General features: G+C 50.8%; 1 protein-coding gene across 1 annotated transcript in view; it reads right to left on the bottom strand.

Annotated features, from left to right (window-relative positions):
• Positions 1 to 11,213: 11,213 nt before the first annotated feature.
• The window catches only part of LOC140425114 (BPTI/Kunitz domain-containing protein-like), a 70,054-nt gene continuing 62,403 nt past the window's right edge, over positions 11,214 to 18,864 (bottom strand). The window contains exon 5 of the mRNA XM_072509028.1: positions 11,214 to 11,335. The gene's annotated coding sequence lies outside the window, so the exon portion shown is untranslated. The remainder of the gene's footprint in view (positions 11,336 to 18,864) is intronic.

Below are 18,864 nucleotides of genomic sequence, written 5' to 3'. Positions count from 1 at the left end.
CCCGATCGACTAATTGCTTCATTCTGATATGTACATGTAAAATGAATACTGTAAATAGTTGTGACATGTAATCAGGCAAAACACTGTACCACCGATGGGTATCACCATAACCTCTACCACTGTATGACGCGAGACCACCACCCTAGCCGGACTCTTTTTTTTAACAGGGGGTGAATATGGTAGTCTGTATTAGGGGTATTACGGTACCTAGGTTGAGGCTGTAAGACCATTGGTGTGGGAGGTACCTGAGACATGAAGATCATTGGTGAAGCCTGCCTGCTGGTTCCACCCAGTAAGGCGGAGTATAAGAGTCTGTGTCTCCCTAGCAGCCGCATTCTGTACCTGCGCTGCTGGGGGAAACATCTAGTCCAATAAAGCTTTCAATTGACATCCAATCTCGCTTCTGGAGTTATTGATCGAGCATCAGGTTGATTTAGCCATGACAAAGCCTTGGAGGAATTAGCATTTCTGAAAAATGAATTAAACTGTAGAAGTGCTTGCATCAGGGAAAAGATATAGAGCAGGATTTTCCACCCTCCTCCACTTGTGTAATTTCCGGTGATGGAGGCAGTCTGTCATTGACTGCTCCACCGATGTTTATCGAGTTCTACGTGGTTCAGCTGTCTCACCGCTGGGAAACCCACCGCAGGGTTGGAACGTCGCCTTCGGCAGGACCAGAAGCTCCCACTGGCAGGAACGGACTGAAAATCCAGCCTATAGACAGACTCTCTTTAAGGCTAGGAAAGGTGTTTCTTTCTCTCACAGTTTTGGAGGAGTGATGGAGATAACAAAGCGCAGCTAAACTGGTTTTATTACTTCAAGCATGGCCAGGGGATTGCTGCAAGGGGCCTAGCCAGGAGATACCTGGAGAATGTACTCTGAACCCAGCGACTTGGGTTGCAAAGGGCAGTAAGGTAATTACCCACCAACTGAATGGGTTATTTCCCTTTTAGGGCACAAGGTGAGAACCAAAAACACAGTATAAAGAAAGAGCACACAAAGCCATTGGACAGGATTCTTCGTTTGAGAGACTATGGGCGGGACGACGGGGGGTGGTGTGAATCCCGCCCCGCCACTCCGACGCCGCCTACCGAACTCTCCGGCGCCGGTTTTCGTGGCCCCCCCCCTCGATGATTCTCCGGTCCCCGATGGGCCAAGCGGCGGCCCGCTTTCGGCCAGTCCCGCCACCGTGGATGAGACCAGATCCGTACCGGAGGGATCTGGCTCTGAGGGCGGCCTGCGGAGTCCTCGGGGGAGCGTGGGGGGGGGGGGGGGGGGGGTCCACCGATCTGCGGGCGGGCCTGTGCTGTGGGGGCACTCTTTCCCTCCGCGCCGGCCTGTGAAAGCTCCGCCATGGCCGGTGCGGAGAAGAAACCTCCTGCGCATGCACAGGGATCACGCCAGCGGTTCTGGGTACATGCTGGCGCTCCTGCGCATGCGCCAACTCGCGCCGGATGGCGGAGGCCCTTCGGCATCGGTTGGCGTGGCGCCAACCACTCCAGCACCGGCCTAGCCCCCGAAGGTGCGGAGGAGTCCGCACCTTCCGGGCAGCCCGACGCCGGAATGGTTCACACCACTCTTTGGCACCGGTACGGCCCGCCCGCCGGATACCGGAGAATCCGGCCTATGGGCTGGATTCTCCAATTTTGAGACTAAGTGCTGACGCCGGCGTGGGAACCATGGTGTTTTACGACAGAAAAAACGGCGCAACAACTTGACCGATTCAGCAACTCTAAATGGGCCAGCACCATCACCACGTGGAACACAACCAATTCCATGGAAAATGGTGCCGGATTCGCCTGGTCCGTGATTGGCGCACATGAGGCTCACACAAAGTGCAGCCGCACTTAAACGATCCATCCCCCTCCACACACCATCCCAGTAAACAAGGTGGCTGCAAGGAGAGCAGCGCCACGGTTCAGGGATGCTGAGCTGGACACCCTCATGGACGGCGAGGAGAGGATGACCCTGTACCCCGGCCCGGGAGGAAGGCCCGCCATTCTCCGTACCTGGGCGCAGGTGGCAGAGGCAGTCAGCGCTGTGGGCAACGTCACCCAGACTGGCATGCTGTGCAGGAAGAAACTCCGCACCTCAGGACGGCCAGGGTGAGTAGGCAGCACTGTGCCCCTGACACTACCTCCCCCCACCCCCCCTCTCCCCAAACAACCGCAACATGACTCCTTCCTCCCCTGGGGGTCAGCCGATCTCCCAACCTGCCTACACATGCCAGCACCCATGCCAGCCCCCATGGCCGGGCGCCCTGGCCACTGAGGCCACCATCTACCCAACCGCTGGGTTTTTGTGTCGGAACATCTAACGGTTGTGCTGACTGTGTTCCCTCAGGGGAAGGTCGCGCACAACCGTCGGGAGCAGGTGAAGACAGGAGGAGGACCACCAAAATGCCAGCCCCTCACCATGCCCGAGCAGAGGGCACCAGATGTGGTTGGCGGCCTGGAGGAAACGGAAGTCGCTGAGGCGGAGTTCGGCAGCGGGCGAGCAAGCGAGACCCTGCCTAGTTGCGGATCCCTATGACACAAGTGTGAACACCACCCCCACCCACACCCCTCACCCCCCAACCCCCACCCCCCCTCACCATCCCTCAACCTGCACTCCCCTCACCCCACAATCCACTCAGCCCTCACCCCCTCACCCCACACCCCATCACTGTACACTCCCCCACCTTCCTCAACTCACACCCCCCACTCTCTCACCCCCGCTCTGTACCCCGTCAAGTCACAGCCCCCCAACCCCTCGCCCCACACACCCCAGCCCTCTCAACCCACATCCCCCCACCTCCTCACCCCACACACCTCCACCACCCTCAACCCAACCCCCACCCTCTTCGCCCCACCCTCCTCACCCCACCCCCCTTAACCCAAACCCCCCCAACCCCCTCAACCCTACTCCCCTCTATAACCCCCCGATCCGCTGTCTAATCATACATGTCGTCTTGTGTCTTACAGGACCTGCCAGAGATGGGGCCAGTACATCCGGAGCCCCCGCCCCCAGCCAGTGCCAGAACCGGTGCCCCCCCAGACGGCCGAGCACTGACGGGGAGAGCAGCCCGAACACCAGCCCTCCGCCCGAGACTCAGGACACCTCGGAGTTCAGGTCGGAGGAGGACACTGACTTTCCATCACAGCTGTTTCCAACACCCTCCACCATCCCAGAGGCTATCACCTCGGTTGGGCACATCTGTGAAGAGGCTCCTGGGACACTATCTGGTGCGCACCACACATCGTATCCGGTACAGCAGGTGGCGGTAGGAGCAGCCGAGGGACCGAACGGTCGGAGAACAGATCGGCCCCAGGAACCAGCTGCCGTCCAGATGGGTCCCGGGCTCCTGGAACATCCAGTCCCAGCCACAGTGCAGGTGCAGTCAGAGAGCCAGGGACTACAAGGGGGGATGCCAGTGGGCATCAAGCATCTGCAGGCACTAGTGGAGGAGTCCAACCGCGTGCAGGAGGAGGGGGTGGTGATGGTCATGCGCGCCACACAGGCCGACACTGCACGGGTGGCATCCGCGGTGAGGCATTGGGCGTGATGGTTTTGGCTATGGGTCAGCGTGTCCAAGGCCTGGGGCATTCTGTCCGGGCGGTGGCCGACGCCCAGGACAGAGCTGCCCTCTCACAGGCAGCCATGTGCCAGAGCCCCCTGGACATTACAGCGGCTCCTCAGCATGGCTCATTCACAGCAGCCCATGGCTGGGAACGTCGACGGCATTGCCAGAGGGAGGTGGCCCACTCACTGGCTGATGTAACACAGACCCACAGGATGGTGGCACAGTTGCAGCATGATGTGGTGCAGTCCCTGATGGAGATGGTCCACTCCCTGTGCTCCATGGGTGCAAGCATACAGACCCTGGTCGAGACCAGAGCAGGCCTCCAGGACTGGCAGCGGCAGGTGGAGAGGGCACCTCAGGGAATGGCTCCGCTCGCACCCCCATTCCATGGAGAAGCCGAGGGCCATCAGGCAACTCGAGGGAGGAGGAGGTAATGGGGCCCGTGCCGGTGACTCCCGCAGGGGAGGTTTCGGAACACCGCAGTACCTCGGACTCCCTCTCTCCTGTCCCTGGTGCATCTGGTGGGCAGTGAGTAGAACAGGGCTGCACCACACCACCGGGACACCCGAGCAGTGGCCGGGCCCATCCAGGCCCGGCCGTCCCAGGAGATGCGCGCCAATGGGGACCCTTGTCGCAGGTCAGGCGTCACAGCAGGCCGCCTCCACTCCTGCTGTACCGTCTGGGGAACTACCTAGGCATAGTGTTAGGCCCCTTAAAGCCACAAAGTTAGACATCAGTTACGTTGGCATGGGTGCAGGGCACAGTTGAGTTATAGGGGCTAGGGCACAGACTGTGTATATATTTCTGTACAATAAACACCTCATACCACCGTTAAAACCTGCCTCAGTGCTCTGTCTGCTGGGTCTGGAGTGCGGAGGTGGGCGCACACATAGGGCCAGTGTCACTGTGTAGATCCAGGGACCGAGGTGGGTGGTCAGTGGGTGATAGCTGCCGTAATGGTGGTTGTTGCCTGGGCACTGCCCCAGTCTTGTGGGGGGGGCAACCCGGCTACACGGTCTAAATCCCCCCTCCCCCAGCCCTGGCAGGGGGCCTCCTACTCCTGCCAGCACGGCTGGTGTCCAATCCGGCAGCCCGCAGCTACTCCACACCATTCCCTACCTCCTCTCTCTCTCGCCTGGTTCACAACATTTTTGAGGCCACAAGTGAACCATGCCATCGGGAACTTCGCCCATCGGAGGCAGTGAATCTCGGAGGCCCTGGAGAATAGGGTGTCAGGCCCGCTAATGATATGCCTACTGTATGTTTATCCCACGCAATGGGCGATGCATTTAAGCCATTTCTGGGGTGCTGGAGCATCCCGATTTGGCGTCAAACCAGTGCCTACCCCGATTTTGGAGTCCAAAGCTATTCTCCGCCTATTCGCATTTCGCGATTTCGGCAAGCGGAGTAGTATCCTGCCCCTGGTCCGAAAGATAATGGGATAAATTCTCCGCCTTCCGAGCCATGTGTTGCTCAGTGATTAACCGTCGCTGGCAGCTGGATTCTCTACTCCCGCCGTTTGCCAATGGGATTTCCCATTGAAGCCATCCCATGCCGCTGGGAAAGCCGCGGGCAAGGCGGCGGGGGGGGGGTTGCGCGGTCGCTGCCGGCAGAACAACGAATCCAGGCAGAGAATCACCCCAACACTTCTCACAGTGCAAGCGCTCCCTCACTACTGCACCAGAGCATCAGCCAAATTTATGTGCTCCAGTCCTAGAGTGGGACTTGACCCGATAAAATTGTGATTCAGAAACAAATCTTCTACCAACTAGGCCACAGCTAACACCAAAGGCAGGAGCCATATTAATAATAGGATGACATTGATGATTCCCAGGCCTCTCTCTGGGGCCTGCCTGACTGGCTCTGATGGGCCTATCCAATTCACCTCTTTCCCAGCGCCTCCTTGTTATTGCTGCTCCAGGACTTCCTGCTACACTGGCTAATGCTCCTATTCATGCTGCTGGCATTGAACTGCTGCCAGCCATCTGATTAGCAGACGCCTCACCTGCAAAGGTGCAGGAGTCCTGATGGCAGCCTGATAAATGACTAATAAGCATTCAATTCTCTCAGGGCTCCCGAAAATGGCTGCGCAGGATTGCCACCAACATTCTGGTCAGTGAATGGCGACACCGCAACAGCCATTAAATCCAGCCACACTGTTCCTATACTCCCCTTATTACACTGATGTGGAGATGCCAGCGTTGGCTTTATTACATAATTAAGTCTTTATTACCTGTAAAGACTCGTATTCAAAGTATCATCTTGTATCATTGACTTTGTCTCTATATGTGTTTGTGGAACCCATCTCTTCACTCACTTGATGAAGGAGCTGCGCTCCGAAAACTAGTGATTTAAAACAAACATGTTGGACTTTAATCTGGTGTTGTAAGACTTCTTACTTATTACACTGAGCACAGTGTTGCATTAGATGCATCCACCTGGGCAAGTCAGAGTACCAGTGTAGGACACAGCTGAGAAAGTCCAAACAGATGGTCACAGGCATCTCTGCTATTGTGAAACATTAATAGGTATCTGAAACCAACAGCCAATTGGTGCTGCCCTTCACAATCAATGCTACAGTAGCCTTATTATGCGACTAGCTCATTCCAGGGCTGTATTTCAGTCCAATGCAGCATTTCACAACTGGCAGCCCACCATAACCACAATTACAGATGCCCTTTTTGTGTGGCTGGCATGCAGTCCAGCTGTTGCCAATTGTGGCTCCACATGAGGTTGGCCATTCTCTCCTGCAAAGAACTCATACACTGCATCACATACTCTTATACTCACAGAGCATGAGTTTACATTACCTTCAGGAACTCCACTAAATGTCCAAACACTTACTGTAGATGTTCTAAATTCTGAGCGCCGAACAGCACCTCACTCAAGTGTCCCTCCATGATCCAAGCAGACCTGTGGATTGTGACAAATGAGGCAAGCACGCTTAATGACCCATGCATTTTCTTTCTTCACATGCCAGAATATCCCAGAGGAGGTTGTCAATGGGGAGCGAAATGCCAAGTGCACCTTGATTCAATGATCAGGACCTGGAGCTCGTGGTACTGTCAGTGAGTAGTGTGAGGGACATCCTCCACAATCATCAGAGCAGATCTTAAACTGCGCTCCTGATCACAACTACTGCAGCATGCAGACATTGCTAGAGCAGCAGGTCCAAGAGCCAACAGTGAGGCATGTGCAGCAGTTACATAATAAATGGAGGCAGCCAGAGTTACAGTTTATAGGGCAGGATGTTTGTTAATTCCAATAATTACCTGTTAAGGAAAAGTGAGTCGAAATCTAACTTTTACCTTAAACAGCTTTATTTCCAACACAGCAAAGCAAAGTCCCAGATTTTCCCAATTCCTCCTTGCCTCAAAGTTCCATATGTCCCCATTTAAAGTTAGGCCGAAACCCATCACTGTTTAACAATGTAATAGCCTTAACAATGCAATTACTTAGGCACTGGCAGTGCTGGGGCAACTTTAGCACAGTTAAAAAAGTGCTGGCCTCACACACAGTCAGAGAAGTGATCGCTACTCACATGACAAGAGGTGGAGCTGACTTTGGGTCAGTTGTTTCATCTTAAGCCTCATCTCCCAGCAACTGCATTGGAGGCAGGCCTTTATATCAGGACCACAATGCAATTAGCCCACCTCTGCGTTGGCCCATCTCGGACTTTGAGGAGTTTCAGTTAGCAGACTTATTTTCATCACAAACCCTGCCGTCCAGCATGAAAATAGAGGAAGCAGGCACTCTGACAATGGAAACAGGATCACGTGGTTATGAAAATTCCAGACTCTGCTACCCGTCAGTTATGATGTCATTCTTGTTAGGGTTCATCCACTTCATTCCCTTATTTCCCCTTTCTTTTATTTTGCTGTTATCATTTTTGATCCATGGGTGATTAATGGACATGTGTCTTTAAGTCAAGCAGCAGAGAGAATGAGGAATTCAGATGTTACAGGAGATAACCTGTGCTGGTTTGAACAAGAGCTTCAGGCTTTTAAGCACCAGCGAGAGAGAGAGAGATAGGGTGGGACTCAGTTTGATTGATTGGCTGGTGGCCGATGAATTGGCCAACAGGTGGTGATTGGGCCCTATCCCAGTGAGATGGTTCTCAGAGATCTGAGTGGGGCAGCAGGGTAGCACAGTTGTTAGCACTGTTGCTTCACAGTGCCTGGGTCCCAGGTTCTATTCCCGGCTTGGGTCACTGCCTGTGCAGTGTGCGTGTTCTCCCTGTGTTTGCGTGGGTTTCCTCCGGGTGCTTCGGTTTCCTCCCACAGCCCAAAGATGTGCAGGCTAGGTGGATTGGCCATGCTAAATTGCCCTTGATTTCCAAAATGGTTAGGTGGGGTTACTGAGTTACAGGGATAGGGTGGAGGTGTGGGCTTAAGTAGGGTGCTCTTTCAAAGGGCCGGTGCAGACTCGATGGGCCAAATGGTCTCCTTCTGCACTGTAAATTCTATGATTCTATGATTTTATGATTCTATAATCTCACGGAACAGTTGAGTCCGAGACACCCAAAGACAAGGAGCTACTTTCTCTCTCTCTCCAGAAAGGCTGTGAGTGCTGTATTCCTGAAGCTGCAGAGAACTTGAGTGAATGAATCTACAGAGCAAATATTACAGGCTGCAAACAAGGTCAATAAACTGCTCTCTCTCTCCAGAAAGGCTGTGAGTGCTGTATTTCTGAAACTACAGAGATCTGAATTAATCTACATTAACAGCCTCAAACTGAAAGCAAAATTTGAAGATGAATAAGGTGTTAAAAACCACCATCGGAAACAAAATCTCTTTTTTCCTTTTACATATGTTTTTTTTTAACCCTTCCTTCCCCTCTGTCTTTGTCTGTCTTGTGCATGTGTGTAGAGGGTTGAGGAGGGGGGGGGGGCAAGTTAAAGCTGGGAATTAGTAATGAGATAATAGTTAACCAGTTGTGTTTGCTGCATATTTAATTATCGTCCTTGTTATAAATAAACAGTAGGTGTGTTTAAATTGACAAACCTGGTGGCTGCAATTATTGTGCAGCTAAAGGCCAAAGTCCTGGGTATTTTTCTAAGAATTACAGGTTACTTCGCTTATGTTGTGACTCCGGATCAAGTGGGATTGGCATTGACCGAGCACTAGCTCAGAGTATCGTAACATTCCCCTGTTCTAGTCTATGCTCACGTATGTTAAGCCGTTCTTCTTATGTAATTATGATTATTTTGTAATTGTGTTCTGTTTCTAAAATACTAAATTCTAACAAATATACTTGCTAAAAAAGAAGAATGCATTTTAAATGGAGAGAGAGTGCAGAATGCTGAGGTACGGAAGAGCCTCGATGCCCTGGTACTGGAATGTTAAATAAGTTAGCATGCAGATACACAAACGATTGGGAGGCAAATTAAATGTTGGCCTTTATTGCAAAAGAAAGTAGGGAAGTGTTGCTACAGCTGTACATAATCTTTTTGAGACCATGGGTGACACCTTCTGGCTGTTCAAGCCAAAGAGATCTCCTGGTCCCAGCGATGGCACACTACTGCTGCAGGTTTCCCGACGGCATGGGGCGGATTCAATGAGAAATCCCATTGACAGCGGTAGGACCAGAAGATCTCACCGGCCTCCCACATCAGGCCGCCGCCCTTTCGCATGTTCCTTGGTGGCGGGAGGCCGGAGAATCTTGCCCCATATCTGGAATACTCTGTGTTTTAGGCTCCTTATATTGCAGTTGGATTGCTCCTTTGTTGGAATTATTTGAGAGAAGGTTTTTTTCAATAAGCCTTCTACCCTGCCTGCCTCTACCCACTCACCCACCAATGGTACTGCCTTGGTCCTGCCAAGGGACCCACAACTTCCCTGCCTAAGTAGGCCCATGTCCTAGTTGTGGCACTGGCAGTCACAAATAGCCCAAAGTAGAGATAAGCACCACTCAAATGCAGTAAATAAGTTAAATTGTCAGTGTTCTTGAATTCAAGGAATAATTATGAGAGGACTAGGTAAATATTGAGTTTTATATTCATATGAACTCCATAAGACTATAGGACAGAGGGTGCAGTGCCCTAAGTGTGGTAGCAAGTGGGAACTGCCACGAGCTTCCCGGCACTCGACCTGGCAAGGCCGGGGACCCCATTCAACGATAATTGGTCCACTTAACGAGGCCCCATGGACTTCACGCCATAAATGAAGGCTCGGCAGCTGATTCACTGGGACTGCGCTAGCCACCCCCACACCCCCACCGGCTAACAAGGTCGATCAGCACTTAAATAGCTCTTGCACAGCCAATCCCACTCAGCTCGCAGTCATGGCGCCGAGAAGACCGGCCCCAAGATTTGGAGAAGCGGACCTGGGGAGGCTCCCAGATGCAGTGGACGCCAGAAGGGGTGGCCTGTTCCCCCGAGGGTCCCATGGGTGAGCCAGAGGGCAGCCAGTGCCACTTGGAATGAAGTGGCAATGACCATAGGCTCTCGCAGTGTGACCAGGAGTACTGGCCTCCAGTGCTGCTAGAATGTCAATGACCCACACCAAGCAGCATGGGTGAGTTGATACCACCCCCCCTCCCCCCTGGAACGTTCACACCCCCCAACGTGGCAAGCCGCATACCCACCACCCAACCCGCCATCTGTCCCCCCAATTCTCCCTTTATACCCCCTTTCTCAGCATTGTGACCCACGCCAATGATGTCCTCTCTGTGCCTCCTCAGGTGAAGCTCTCCCACAATTGCTGGGAGAGGGCCCAGACTGGTGGAAGGGTGCCGGACATAAGAATCCTCACAACACCCGAGGAACGAGCCCTGGAGGTGATAGGGGACTCCGAGGACCAATGCGGAGGTCGGCGGATGCCGTAGAGGTGAGGATCCACCGGGCCCCACCCGAATATCACACTTGAGTTGTTATTGCCATACTGACAGACCCATCCCTCCCACTGACCACATGTTCATTCTCCCACTGGTCCTCCAGCCAATGGCATGGTCCATCTTGGGTGTCCCTCTCCCCTGGCTCCCATGAGACCATCTCGGAGGAGAGTGGGACACAGGGAGTCTGCATTAAGGGTGGAGGGGGCCTTGTGGGGGGATTAGGGGGGGGTAAAGGAAGGAGGGTGGGGATAGTGATGCAGCACCATCGGGATAGTGGGGCACTGGTTTACACTTGGACGAGGAACATTAAAATACCCTCAACACAACTGGAAACTGGAATGAGAAATGATCAGTTGGCCCATCAAAACTATCTAAAAACCATAATTCAAGGCATTTCCTTCCTTCTTATAATATTTGCTCAAACAAAAATTAATATCATTGATATAAATGTAACAAAAGCATAATCTGAAAAGATCTCGGCTGGAATTCTCTGATCGTTGGGATTCTATTTTCCCGCCGGCAGGGCACCCGCCCATGTGTTTCCCGGTGGCGTGGGATGGCATCAATGGGAAATCCCATTGATAAGTAGCGGGAGGCCAGAATCCCGCTGCCAGCATACGGCTCACTGCTGAGTAACAGGAGGTGATGGGACCAGGGAATACAACCCTTCTACTCTATGAATGATTTGGGAGGCTTTGAAGTCGATTGTATCTCCTCTTGTATTCAATTATTGTATTCAATAATTGTGGAGAAAATCTGACCTCGGGCTATATTTTCAATCAAGACTTGAAAAAATGTCAAAACGTGAGAGTTGTACTTCTTGCTAAGAACATTAAACATTTAATTTGTCGTCTTTGAATTTTGTTAATTGATTGTTTTTTAATTATCATATGCTTCAGTGCAGCAGGAACTTCCTTCTTTACACAGTTTTTCTGTCACCTGCCAAAAAGGAAACAAAATGTCAAGGAAAAGAATATCACAGAGCTCTGATCAGTTGCTGTGTCCAACAATCCTGTGACAAACATTTTTTTCACATGGAATTGACTTTTAAAAATTATGTCATGGTGCACCAGGATTTTTTAAAGAAGAAGTTTCAATCACAATAAACAGGTACACGAACGAGAAAACACAAACATTAGGAGCAGAAGTATTTGGTAAGATCATGGCTGACTTGATTGTGGCCTCCCACATTCCTGCCAGCCTCCCATAACCCTTGACCCCTGTGTCGATCAAAAATCTATCCAACTCAGCCTTGGGGTGCGCTGCCAGCTGGAAAAGCAAATCGCAATGGCCAGAGAATTCCGCCCCTGATGTTTGACAATCCGGTCTATAATTCCCTGTTTTCTCCCTCCCTCATTTTTTAAATAACGGGGTCACATATTCTATATTCCAATCTGCTGTGACAGTTCCAGAATCTATAGGAGAGAAGATAACAACCAACAAATCCACTATTTGCATGCTCATCTCCTTTAGCACCCTGGGATGTCTTAAGCAAGGAGTCAGGAGGGCTAGAAGGGGTCATGAAAAGTCATTGGCAAATAGGGTTAAGGAAAATCCCAAGGCTTTTTACACTTACATAAAAAGCAAGAGGGTAGCCAGGGAAAGGGTTGGCCCACTGAAGGATAGGCAAGGGAATCTATGTGTGGAGCCAGAGGAAATGGGCGAGGTACTAAATGAATACTTTGCATCAGTATTCACCAAAGAGAAGGAATTGGTAGATGTTGAGTCTGGAGAAGGGGGTGTAGATAGCCTGGGTCACATTGTGATCCAAAAAGACGAGGTGTTGGGTGTCTTAAAAAATATTAAGGTAGATAAGTCCCCAGGGCCGGATGGGATCTACCCCAGAATACTGAAGGAGGCTGGAGAGGAAATTGCTGAGGCCTTGACAGAAATCTTTGGATCCTCGCTGTCTTCAGGGGATGTCCCGGAGGACTGGAGAATAGCCAATGTTGTTCCTCTGTTTAAGAAGGGTGGCAGGGATAATCCCGGGAACTACAGGCCGGTGAGCCTTACTTCAGTGGTAGGGAAATTACTGGAGAGAATTCTTCGAGACAGGATCTACTCCCATTTGGAAGCAAATGGACGTATTAGTGAGAGGCAGCACGGTTTTGTGAAGGGGAGGTCGTGTCTCACTAACTTGATCGAGTTTTTCGAGGAGGTCACTAAGATGATTGATGCAGGTAGGGCAGTAGATGTTGTCTATATGGACTTCAGTAAGGCCTTTGACAAGGTCCCTCATGGTAGACTAGTACAAAAGGTGAAGTCACACGGGATCAGGGGTGAACTGGCAAGGTGGATACAGAACTGGCTAGGCCATAGAAGGCAGAGGGTAGCAATGGAGGGATGCTTTTCTAATTGGAGGGCTGTGACCAGTGGTGTTCCACAGGGATCAGTGCTGGGACCTTTGCTCTTTGTAGTATATATAAATGATTTGGAGGAAAATGTAACTGGTCTGATTAGTAAGTATGCAGACGACACAAAGGTTGGTGGAATTGCGGATAGCGATGAGGACTGTCTGAGGATACAGCAGGATTTAGATTGTCTGGAGACTTGGGCGGAGAGATGGCAGATGGAGTTTAACCTGGACAAATGTGAGGTAATGCATTTTGGAAGGGCTAATGCAGGTAGGGAATATACAGTGAATGGTAGAACCCTCAAGAGTATTGAAAGTCAAAGAGATCTAGGAGTACAGGTCCACAGATCACTGAAAGGGGCTACACAGGTGGAGAAGGTAGTCAAGAAGGCATACGGCATGCTTGCCTTCATTGGCCGGGGCATTGAGTATAAGAATTGGCAAGTCATGTTGCAGCTGTATAGAACCTTAGTTAGGCCACACTTGGAGTATAGTGTTCAATTCTGGTCGCCACACTACCAGAAGGATGTGGAGGCTTTAGAGAGGGTGCAGAAGAGATTTACCAGAATGCTGCCTGGTATGGAGGGCATAAGCTATGAGGAGCGATTGAATAAACTCGGTTTGTTCTCACTGGAACGAAGGAGGTTGAGGGGCGACCTGATAGAGGTATACAAAATTATGAGGGGCATAGACAGAGTGGATAGTCAGAGGCTTTTCCCCAGGGTAGAGGGGTCAATTACTAGGGGGCATAGGTTTAAGGTGAGAGGGGCAAAGTTTAGAGTAGATGTACGAGGCAAGTTTTTTACGCAGAGGGTAGTGGGTGCCTGGAACTCACTACCGGAGGAGGTAGTGGAGGCAGGGACGATAGGGACATTTAAGGGGCATCTTGACAAATATATGAATAGGATGGGAATAGAAGGATACGGACCCAGGAAGTGTAGAAGATTGTAGTTTAGTCGGGCAGTATGGTCGGCACGGGCTTGGAGGGCCGAAGGGCCTGTTCCTGTGCTGTACTTTTCTTTGTTTCTTTGTTCTTTGATGTCGATTATTAGGCCCTGGGGATTTATTAGCTTGCAGTCCCATTAATTTCTCCAGCATTATTTTTTTTTGTAAGATAAATTTCCTTCAATTTCTCCTTCTGACTCGACCCTTTCTTCATGAGCATTTCTAGGAAGTAATTTGTGTTTTCTCCCATGAAGACAAATCTAAAGTAGTTGTTTAATTGTCCTGTCATTTCCTTGTTCAGTATTATGGATACTCCTCTTTCGGCCTGTCAGGGCTCCTACACTTGGCTTCTAATCTTTTTCTGTTTATATATTTGTAGAAGAAGCTTTTACAGTCTGATGTGTTATCTGAGTTGGTTTAACACTGACTGCAACTGGATGCAGTGAGACGAGAAACTGGCTTCCGACACAGGAGATGGTTCAACACTGTTTTATTGAACCTGCTGGTTGCTGTACATAATCTGCTGTGGGTTGACACTCTATTAATCTGAACTGATAACCTCTGACTGGCTTGATCAGACTGGCTCTCTGTCACATGGGGACGGTGCTCACTGCACTGTGCACCCTGACTATCTCTGTAGCTGTATCCAGTGAGAAGAGGCAGAGTCTTGATCCCTCGTGTGTTTTATAGTGGTGGTGTCCCCTGCAGTGCACTGTCTGGTGATTGGTTGTTCTGTGTCCTATATGTTTATTGGTTATTCTGTGTGTCAGTCACTGCCTGTCTGTATCTCATTATACACATGAGTGGATATTATGACACAGTCCACTTACGTTATTTGCAAGGTTATCTCATATCCACCCCCCCCCCCTCCTCCCCCCCCACCCCCCCCCCCCCCCGCCCCGCTCCAATGAACCTCTGTCCTCCTTTGCTGAATTCTAAACTGCTCCGAATCCTCAACCATACTACCTTTTGTAGCTACTTTATAGGATTCCTCTTTGGATCTAATGCAATCACAAAATCACAGAATTGTTATGAAGCAGGAGGCCATTTGGCCCATCGTGCCTACACTGGCTCTCCAAACGAGCATCACCACTTTGTGCCGTTTCCCTGCCTTTTCCTCCTAACCCTGTACATTGTTTCTATTCAAATAATCATCTCATGCCTTCTTGAATATCTTGATTGAACCTGCCTTCACCACATTTCCAGACAGTGCAGTTGACACTCCACCACTCCACACTCTAACTACACGTGTGTGCAAAGGTTTGTTCTCACATCATATTTGCTTCTTTTGCAAATCACTTCAAATCTGTGCCATCTTGTTCTTGATCCTTTTATGAGTGTAAAATCTGCCCAGCCCTTTCATGATTTTGAATATCTCTATCAAATCTCCTCTTAGCCTTCTTCTCTCCAATAGAACAGTCCCGACCTCTCCAATCTATTCTCATAACTGAAGTTTCTCATCCCTGGAATCATTCTTGTGAACCTCTTCTGCAATCTTTCCAATGTGTTCACGTCATTCCTGTAGTGTGAAATTCAGAACTGTCCACAATATTGCAGTTGAGGTATGTTGTACCAGTTCAGCAAAACCTCTTTGCTCCCATTAATACAACCCAGGATAGTATGTGTTTTATTGACTGCTGTCTCCACCTGTCCTGCTACCTTCAATATTCTATGCACATATACGCTCAGATCCCTCTGCTCCTGCTCTCCCTCAAGAATTTTACCCCTTATTTTAGATTGTCTTTCCATGTTTTTCTTCCAAAATGCACCAGCTCACACTTCTCATTGAACTTCATCTGCCACCTATCTGCCCCTTTGTGAAGTCCTGTAGTCTTGGAGGTCCTGTTATTAATTTATTTCCTAGCTTCCTATATTCTGCTTTCAGGACCACATCCCTCTTTTTACGTATGTTGTTGGTATCAATATAGACCACGATGTCTGGCTGTTCACCCTCCCCTTCAGAATATCATGTATCTCGTTAATGACAGCCTTGACTGGCACCACGCAGGCAACAGCCCATCCTGGTGTCACTAAAGCGGTCACAGAAATATCTATCTGTTCCCCTTCTGACAGAATCAATTTTCACTATTGCTCTCGCACTCTTTTTCCTCCCCCTGAGCAGCTGAGTCAGTCATGTTGCCTCTTGCTGCATTCACCTCAGGAACGACCAGCCCCAGTGTATCCAAAACGGAAAATCTGTTGGAGAGAGAGATGAACTTTTGCACTGGCTCGCCAAACCTAGTTATTTTACTCTGTTTGGTGGTTATCCATTCCCTTTCTGCCAGTGCATTCTTTACCTGCAGTGTTATCACTTCATTGTATGCGCTATCCACAAAGCCTTGTCGATGCCCAACAGTGAATCGAGCTTCAGCTCGAGCTCTGAACCCAAACTTAAGTAGCTGCAGCTCGAGACATTTCCTGCACACATGGTCACGCTGAACACTGGAAATGTCCCTAACTTCCCTCGATGCACAGAAGCACTCCACATGGCCAAGTTGCTCTGCCATGACTTACCTTTAAATTAGTCCCTTTACTTTTGCATCCTGTAGTTTGGAGAAGATTAAGGATAGTAGAAATACTCAGTAGCCTTATTTACCAAGGCCACTGCTCTTTTAAAAAATATATATTTTTATTCAAGGCTTTTCAACAAAATACACAATTGTTAAATTACACTATTTTTGAAAGCGCAAGTGGCCCTGCCATCGGGAATTTGCCCGGGTGGAGGTGGAGAATTGCGAAGGTACTGGAGAATACCTCCCGCTAATAGGGCTGGATTCTCCGATCCCCGACACTGAAATCACATTCGGCGACGGGGTGGATAATTCCCGATGATGCCGAAATCGGGGGCGCTGTCGCTTTCACGTTGCTCCGCCCCTCGAAAAGCAGCGTACTCAGGCCCGTCCCTCGATGCTCTGTCCCCGACCTGCCGAGTTCCCGACGGCGTGGGACACATGTGGTTTCACCCGTCGGGAACACAGCGTGGTGGCTGCGGACTCAGTCCAGTGCCGCCACATTTGGGGGAGGGCCGATCCACGGGTAGCGGGGCCAATATTTGGAGCTGGGTGCACTGTGGTGGGGCGGCATGGGGCACGCAAGCCGGCCGAAGGGGGGGCACTATTTAGTGGGCTGGATCCACGAGTGGCATCCGCCATGAAGCACGGTGCAGACGCTGCAGGCAATTATTCAGGCCGTATCGGCAACTAGAGCTGGGAGCTCTATGCTGCCTGGCTGCTAGCCCCCCCGGAACAGGGTATCGGTGGCCGTTTTGCATCAGTTTTCCTGGTGTAAAATGCCACCGTTTTCACGCCGGCGTGGGGACTTAGTCTCCAGAATGGAGAATCCAGCCCATGATATGCCAACGGCGTTTACTGAACGTGTGGGGTGGAATGCATTGAAGCCGCTGTTTGGGCACCAGTGAATTGCGGTATGGCGTGATACTGGTGTCCACCACGATTTTGGAGTCAAAATCGATTCTCCATCCAATCGCGTTTCTTGATTCCGCTGTTGGCCAGAGAATCCCACCCTCTACCTAATGTAGAAATTAGCCCTTACATTAAATTAACCCTTAAAACTTCCTCACTCACCAAAGTTGAATTTAGCATTCGATGCATCCCAAAGCAGCACTCCAGTGCAGATTGTTGTTAAATCATGCCTCAGCTAGCTTGGGAGTAAATGTTACAGAGTTTTATTATTTTGGGCTGAATTTCATGGCCCCGTCATGGAGGGCTGGTGCTGGAATATGTGGCGAGCCATTTAAAAGTCCAAGAACCTGCGCACAATGGAGAGCTCCCGTTCGGCAACAGCATTTTCGGGGCTTTAAGCCCGGTCCCGGGGTCCACGGAGGTGGCAGAAGCAGGGAGAAGGCATGGAGGAGGCACAGTGAAGACACAGGAGGGAAAAAAGAACAAAGAAAAATGTCGAGGGTGAGCAAGAAAACGGCCGGAAAAAAAACAGCTGAAGGTCCGTCGGGGTGTGGAAAGGTCACCACGGGGTCACCAAGGAAAATGGAGGCTGGAGCACCAGGGAAGGCCGCACTGCTTACGGCTGAAGAAATAACTAAGGTGATGGCTGCGGAATTTGAAAAGCAGTTGGCGCAGTTGCAAAATGCATGGAGACGGTGAGTAAGGAGATGAGGGAAGTTTTGAGTGTGCTGGTGGAGGAGGCGGTTTCCCCGGTGAGGACGGAGGTGGCGAGCGCAGTGGCGGAGGTGCGAGAGCAAGGGGAGGCGCTGAAGGAAGTGGAGGAGACGTTATTGCAGCACGGTGATCAACTTGCCTCGATGGGGAAAGAGATGCGGAAGGTGATGGATACTGACAAGGATCTGCGAGGAAAAATGGAAGACCTGGAAAACAGATCCAGGCGACAGAATTTGAGGATTGTGGGGCTGCCCGAAGGAGTTGAAGGACCGAAGCCGACTGAGTATTTTGCCGCGATGTTGGCAAAACTATTGGGGGAGGGGGAGGATCCCTCCTGATATGAACTGGATCGGGCTCATTGGTCGTGGAGGCCTGTACCAAAGGCGAGTGAGCCGTCAAGGGCAGTGACTCTGTGCTTCCGTAGGTACAGTGTGAAGGAGAAGGTCCTGAGCTGGGCCAAGCAGAAGCGGGTGGTGCAGTGGGCTGGAGCTGGTATACGTGTATACCAGGACTTTACGGTGGAGCTGGCAAGGAGGCGGGCTGCCTTCAATCGCGTGAAGAGGGCACTGTACATTAGCAAGGTGCGATGCGGCATTGTATATCCAGTGAAGTTGAGGGTGACTTACAAGCTCAGGGACTTTTATTTTGGAACGGCGGAAGCAGCGGTGGAGTTTGTGAAAGCAGAAGGACTGTGGCAGAACTGACAAACTGAGGAATGGCTATGTGCCGATGTAACCTCATGACTGTATTTTCTTCTTTTTTGTATCACTGCGCGCGGGTGTAGAGACTAAAGGAGCCAATGTGGTATATATTTGGACAAGGGACGGGACGGGACTTTCACTCGAAATGAGGGTTCTTTGGGGTGTAGGTGGATATGCGGGGTTTGTGTGCTAAAAGGGGATCTTTGGGCTTTCCTAGGGCCGGGCAAGTGGGAAAGGGACCCAGGCGGGTCCCACGGGGGCCTCCACGCTGGCCGGTTTAAGCCGGCCAGTGAATGGGAGTGAGGTGGGGGGAGGGGCTGCGGCCATCGGAGC

This window comes from Scyliorhinus torazame, chromosome 6 (genome assembly GCF_047496885.1).
Source record: "Scyliorhinus torazame isolate Kashiwa2021f chromosome 6, sScyTor2.1, whole genome shotgun sequence".
NCBI lineage: Eukaryota > Metazoa > Chordata > Chondrichthyes > Carcharhiniformes > Scyliorhinidae > Scyliorhinus > Scyliorhinus torazame.
Note: the sequence above shows the minus strand (reverse complement) of the source record. Positions and strands in the feature narration are given on the sequence as shown.